Genomic DNA, 7,500 nt, shown 5'->3' with positions numbered 1-7,500 from the left:
TAAGAAGTCCCCATAAAGATTGCTGTACATGTGTGTGTGTGTGTGTGTTGTCATCTAAAAACATTAAAATATATTGCGAGAAAAGTTTGTTTGTAGACAAATATGTATGCCTGACAACATTTTTATTAATATCTAAGAGTTTTATTAAATGTTTAGGGCCCACTTCATGTTAAATAGCGTTTGGGTATCGTTTTGGGTCATTTCGATACCGGTGCTAAATCGATACTTTTAAAATGGTACCGGTGACAAATTCTTATGAGCCACAAAATTATAGTGGATGACTCTAGAAAAACGTTTTATTTGAGAAAAGAAATATGCATTTTAATTGAACAATATAATTAAAGTTCAAAGGATACATCAATTCATATTTTGTATATATCCATATTGGCACTGGGTTTTGGTACCCAACCGTAATATTAAGTGGCCTTAATCACTATCTAAAACTTGCATCTAAAAGAAAGTATAGTGCACTTTTAGCTGCATCCTAAATAGCACACTATTCACTTATGCACTTACACACTCAACATTAAATTATATGAATGTAGTGTCATCCCAAATGGGACACAAACGGTTTCTTTGGTAACCTTTCCCAGATGACGTTTGAGGGTTGCCAAATTAGCGAAATTAATGACCAAACTACCTAATAATACCTGCCATGAGTATAACATTCACCATCGGGAGGTGCTATAACCACTCTCGTAGGAGAATTTTGCTATTACAATCCAAAATATATAATCCAACATCAGTGCTACGTTAGCAAAACTGCGACCATTGAGTGCGTGAAGTGTCCAACATTGCTCACTTCATTTTAACGGTAGAACAAGTGCATCATCTGGGTATTTGAAGTGCACTTATTATTATTGGAGTTTTCAGTGTGAACGCACTACTTACACTATTTATACTACAAAATGGCGTAGAATAGTGCATAAGTATGCGATTTGGGACGCACCTATTGTGTTCATATTGTATTACACAACACTTAAGGACCCCCGAGGTGGGATAAAGGTATGTTTAGGGGCAGGTTTGGTGGTATGGGTAGGTTTAAAATGTAAGGAATGGGTCAACAGTGTGATTATAAATGTAATTACATGCAGATTATTTTTAAAATATAAGTATAATGGAATAAGTGCATACATAATAAGTGCAATGTACCAAATTATTCATTCAAAATGTGAGTAATAGTAATGAGGGCTAAAACTTGCTAGATTAGTACAGAATGCTTTCAAAATTATAGGTTGGGAAGTGAAAAAGACCTATTCAAGATATGTATGAGGTAGCCAATGTGAAGAAAAAAAGCTAAGATAATTGTTTCTGATGATACACATATTTAACATGAGAATTTTAACAAGATACCCTCAAGACGACAATTCAGGATTTTGATGTGTAAAATAAGAACTCCTTTGTGCTGATTGCTGTTAAATTATTGAACAGGGAAGTTATCTTGAGTTTGAGATTAATAAAATATAAGGTACTAAGGTGCTGTCATACTTACCATCTGTTATTTTTTATTTAACATTCATTTCCCTCAGCCAAGTCCCTTATTTACCAGTGGTCACCACAGCGGGATGAACTGCAAACTATTCCAGGACATGTTTTACACAGCGGATGCCCTTCCAGCTGCAACCCAGTACTGGGAAACACCCATGCACACTCATTCACACACATACTCATACACTAAAGCCAATTTTGTTTTCCTAATCCGCACATAGTGCATGTTTTGGACTGTGGGGGAAACCGGAGCATGTCAGCCCACGCCGGCACAGGGAGAACATGCAAACTCCACACAGAAATGCCAACTGACCCAGCCGGGACTTGAACCAGCAACCTTCTTATTGTAAGGCGACAGTGCTAACCACTGAGCCAACGTGCTGCCCTTTTATTTAACATGTGTACTTTATTTTATTTTTTGTAATAGGTTCTAGCCATGTCATGGTTGTCCAAGACAAAATGGGAGTCAGAAATGGGACAATAAATGATAGCAAAAAACAGAAGTGTGCGCACATCTAGAAAACCTCAAAAGACAGGTGCTTGATCAAAAACAAACATTTGTAGAAAAAGATCCTAACCTGCGACAAATGTTAGTGAGAGCAGATCAAGGTTCTGAACGGTCGGATAATCCTTTCACAGTTCCTGAAGGGATTCCTGTGACGCTCCAGAGACAGACGAGTCTCCGCTGAGGCCAGCTTCCAGCCTCTGCCGCTGAGACTGCAGCTCTGCACAAGACGTTTGGCCAGCGGAGAAATTAAAATGGTCGTGCCCAACTGAGTCTGGTTTCTCTCAAGGTTTTTTTTCTTTACTTTCACCAGTTAGTGAAGTTGTTTTCCCTCTCTGCTGTCGCCACTGGCTTGCATGGTTCGGGATCTATAGAGCTGCGCATCGTTGGATTTGCTCTTTAGTATTTGGACTCTCAGTAGTGATTATTAAACCACACTGAACTGAGCTAAACTGAACTGAACTTAAACACTACAAACTGAACTACACTGTTCCTATTTACTATGACCTTTTATGTGAAGCTGCTTTGACACAATCTACATTGTATAAGCGCGATACAAATAAAGCTGAACTGAATTGAATTGAACTGAAGGGGAATTATAGATGTGGTCAATGCGCACAGTGTAATTTTACAACCAAATGTCAGCTTTTAGGCATCCCCATTCAGGTAAGCAATTAAAGATTAAAGGTGTGATTTCATGCAATATAAAAAATGTGATCTATATGATTAAATGCCCTTGTGGTTTAGCCTACATCGGTAAAACAAGATGGTGTTTAAAACAAGAATTGCTGAACACAGAAGTAATATCCCTACTGAAAAAAACAGCTTAAACCAGCCTAGGTTGGTTGGCTGGTTTTAGCTGGTCGACCAGCCTGGTTTTAGAGGGGTTTTGGCCATTTCCAGGCTGGTTTCCAGCCATTTCCAGCCTGGTTTTAGCTGGTCGGGCTCGGAGATGACCAGCTAAAACCAGCTTGACCAGCCTAGCCAGGCTGGGAGCCCAGCCAAAACCAGCTATGTCCAGCTTAAACCAGGCTGGTCAGGCCTGGAAATGGCCAAAACCCCTCTAAAACCAGGCTGGTCAACCAGCTAAAACCAGCCAACCAGCCTAGGCTGGTTTAAGCTGGATTTTTCAGCAGGGATACGATTAAACGATCAACGAAATCCTATTTCTGTTCATTTTAATGCATTGAAACATAACCTTGCGACATTACGATATATTGGCATTGAACAAGTGAAGGTGCCGAGAAGGGGTGGGGACACTGACAGACTTTTATTACAGAGGGAAGCGTTTTACATTTACACACTAAACACTTTCTCCCTGAGAGGTTTAAATTTGGATTTTGATTTAAAATCCTTTTTGCAAGTGTATTTATATTCTATACAGTTGTATACTAAATATGTGTACACAATTGTTTTCCCCTAGGTCTACTGGCCTTGTGGTTGATTGATGTGATTTTGTGCAGGTGTGATGCGCTATATTTATATATTGAATACTCTGTCTCCGAGGAAGTTAAAAGTTAGATTTGTATTTTAAATCTTTTTTGTAATAGTATGAATGCATCTCATATTGTTATATGTAGATTATTGTGTGTAAATGCTCCTGTTTATTGGCTGATTGTGGTGATTGACTGCAGGTGCTGTGTAGAGCTGTTTCACTATTTCTTGAGTACTCCCATTTGTAATGCTTTACCTCAGGGGTCACCAAACTTGTTCCTGGAGGGCCGGTGTACTACAGATTTTAGCTCCAACCCTAATCAAACACACCTGAATGAGCTAATCAAGGTCTTACTAGGTATACTTGAAACACCCAGCCAGGTGTGTTGAGGCAAGTTGGAGCTAAACCCTGCAGGGACACCGGCCCTCCAGGACCGAGATTGGTGACCCCTGCTTTACCTGATGAAGACCATGTCGGTCGACACGTTGTGACAAAATAAATGATAAACAAACAAACTTTGATATATGGTGAAGTGGAAGCTTTTTTTTCAGATAATCCCATTAGATAATCAGCAGCAGAGTCAATTGTATTATACATTCAGCAGAGTCAATTGTATTATACATTTAATATTCAAAAAGTGCCTTCTGTACAGCACTTGTGGATTATAAAATGAGATTTTATATCTCTTCATCAATCTTTACACTGATGCTTTATTGTAAAACTAAGTATAAGCAGGAAACCAGTCTGAGGTCGACTTCCCCGAGCCACTAAAGTTCATGCCACGGAAAAAAAGAAAATGCTAGCGAATTAAATAACACAACACCTACATGTTTAACACTCACACAAAAACAGAGGTGGTGAGTAACCTTTGGGCAACCCATGGGTTACGTGGTTGGGAAAGTAAATTAACTCAAATTTGTGGTTTCAACTATTAACTCTTACCAACCTATATGACCTATAACTATACCTATCTAAAACTATAACCTATATCTACCACAAATATGTTCTATCCAGGTAAGCAAGTAAGCTTCAAAATCACACAGATTACTTTATGACAGACACAACAGCGATCTACTATGATAACAGTGAATCCAACATCAGAAGAATGCACTAACCTATGTACATTTGCTTTAAATACACACAAATGAGCATTCTACTACATAAATTTGAACTATTTACCTATTAAATAAAATTGTATTGACCCCAATGACAATGCATACACAAGATTATATCATTTACAGATAATATAGTGGATTTTTGACCAATATTTTCCATGATTAAAAGATACTGAGGAGGATTCCCACTCGCATGCCAGGACATGTCAGCTATCTGACAGTCTAAAGTCATCAAATATTCTAGTGTTACTCTGCTTTCTGTATTTGAGACTCATTATACAGGATAGACACATTTATATCCACTATGGAAATTCCTTTCAACATATGACATATGTTAAATTATATAAATAGGTTAGATAAAAGCAATAAAAGACATGCCAGTCATACTTTATCAGTCCATAGTTTCTCTGTGAACAAAAACAAGCAACCTTTATAACCCGTGTCAGATTACAGAAACACATTTGGCAGCAAAACCACCATTTATGATGTTTAAATCAGTCAGCACAACACATGACTTTAAATCCCAATCCCACATGAAAAAAATACTATAGTAATTCATAGTAAACACTAATGTACTTGAACCATGCTATAGTAAAATGTGTTATACTGTATATAGTATTCACAACTCTGTTAATGAATGCTATAGCATACTGTAGTATTAACTATAGTGAACTGATAAACTGCAATAAACACTGCAATACACTTTAGCTTTACTACAGTAAACTGTGGTGTATTGTAGTGCAAAATACCCTACATTTGTTTATGTTACCAGAGCAAACATAGAATAACCAAAACGATTTAATTCAAGTACTTTATGGTTCAGAAATACTCCATTACTTAATACAAGTAGGCTACTGTGTTATATATTTTAATCTGGGACTTATTAAATACGCTTAATTATACAACAGGGATTTAAACCCATTCGTTTGATCTGCTGCTAGAGCTTAGATGATTCAGACATTGCCTACCTGATTGATGATGAATACCGCGCATGAGCAGACGTGTGTAGCCTGTTTCTCTGTGTTTTGTTTCTGCACGACTGTTGAGAGGAACAGCATGCTTTTTAACCACATGCTAGCTTTTCATTGGTTGCTGATCTGTGACGTGCGATGACGAGTTTTGAGAAACTCCGGATTTCTCCTCAGCTTTGCGTCGTGTGGCTACTGAGAACTTCACGACGTTAGATCAGCTCACAATCCGGTAAAACATCACGGGAATAAACATGTAAATATTATTAAACTCTGATTTCCGACGCAAATCTATTATGAAATACGAATTAAACGATGATTCAGCGAATTCAAGAAGGTTCAGCGACCGGAAGAAGATCGCGCCGTTATTCGTTTTGTTTTGTAGGTAGGTAGGTAGGTAGGTAGGTAGGTAGGTAGGTAGGTAGGTAGGTAAGTAGGTAGGTAGGTAGGTAGATAGATAGATAGATAGATAGATAGATAGATAGATAGATAGATAGATAGATAGATAGATAGATAGATAGGTAGGTACGTAGGTAGGTAGGTAGGTAGGTAGATAGATAGCATAAGTCTTACGTAAGAAATGTGCTTCTGATTATTTAGCAGTCTATTGTGTGTCAGTTTCGTTTTGACTTGCAGAGACTTGACAGGAATTTAGTATTCATCATTTCCCACAACCGTCGACAGAAACAGCTCTCCTGATAACACATCTGGATGCTATTAACGTGTTTAAAAGCCCAACCCATCATCACAGACACAATATCTACTTCTTGGTTCATGTCTTTCTTCCTTTTGTCCTTTTTACCTTATTGTGAATGAAAACCGACGTTGCAAAATAACCCTAAATCTTTATAAAGCATTGCAACAGTAAAACTCATGCACTGTTTATTATATGTTGTGTGAGAAATCTGTTTTAGGATGAGCAAATAATAAGAAATAGAAATACAAATTATTCTGACAAAATTTTTTATACTATTAAATAAATATATTATATTACTGATTAGGGCAACACAGTGGCGCAGTAGGTAGTGCTGTCGCCTCACAGCAAGAAGGTCGCTGGTTCGAGCCTCGGCTGGGTCAGTTGGCGTTTCTGTGTGGAGTTTTCCAGTTTCCCCCACAGTCCAAAGACATGCGGTACAGGTGAATTGGGTAGGCTAAATTGTCCGTAGTGTATGAGTGTGTATGGATGTTTCCCAGAGATGGGTTGCAGCTGAAAGGGCATCCACTGCATAAAACAAATGCTGAGTTGGCGGTTCATTCCGCTGTGGCGACCCCAGATTAATAAGGGACTAAGCTGTAAAGAAAATGAATGAATATTATTGATTAATTGTTATAACACATTTAACTACTAATTTAATATTTGTTTAATATTTGAAGACAAACTATGTTTTTATTATTTTTTACAGTATTTCTTATATTTTCTTATGGAGAAAGACCTCATTTATTTGACTGGAGAAATATTTAACACAATATTTTAGTTTAAACTGTTGAGTTCAATATTATTAGCCACCTTAAAAATATTATTTTTGATTGGCTACAGAATAAACCACTGTTGTCCAAAGACAAAATAAAATTTCCATTAGAAATTATTCATTAAAACTATTATTATATTGCCTCGTAGTAGTCCTTAAACTAAAATGTGAATTAATAACCCCTATTTTAAAAAAAAAATAACATTATAATATCAATATTTCTCATTTAAAATATCAATAATTTAGATCCACTTCAACTGTTTACTATAGAGTATATAATACAAGATGTGTAATGTAATGTGTATTTATATAGTGCATTTATTGTGTATGACTATACACCCAAAGTGCTTCACAATCATGAGGGGTGTTTGTCTCTCCACACCACCACCAGTGTGCAGCTCCACTTGGATGATGCGACAGCATCCACAGGACAACAGCGCCAGTGCCCTCACCACACATTAGCTATAGGTGAAGTGGAGAGACAGTGATAGAGCCAATTTTGTGTATGGGGATGATTGGG

At 37.3% G+C, this 7,500-nt stretch overlaps 1 protein-coding gene across 1 annotated transcript in view; it reads right to left on the bottom strand.

Moving 5' to 3' along the window:
• The window catches only part of si:ch211-241b2.5 (uncharacterized), a 33,093-nt gene extending 27,523 nt beyond the window's left edge, over nt 1-5,570 (bottom strand). The window contains exon 1 of the mRNA XM_056447092.1: nt 5,512-5,570. The gene's annotated coding sequence lies outside the window, so the exon portion shown is untranslated. The remainder of the gene's footprint in view (nt 1-5,511) is intronic.
• Nucleotides 5,571-7,500: the final 1,930 nt, after the last annotated feature.

Source organism: Danio aesculapii, chromosome 21 (genome assembly GCF_903798145.1).
Source record: "Danio aesculapii chromosome 21, fDanAes4.1, whole genome shotgun sequence".
Taxonomy (NCBI): Eukaryota; Metazoa; Chordata; class Actinopteri; order Cypriniformes; family Danionidae; genus Danio; species Danio aesculapii.
The sequence above is the reverse complement of the archived record's forward strand: the minus strand, read 5'-3'. Positions and strand labels throughout refer to the sequence as shown.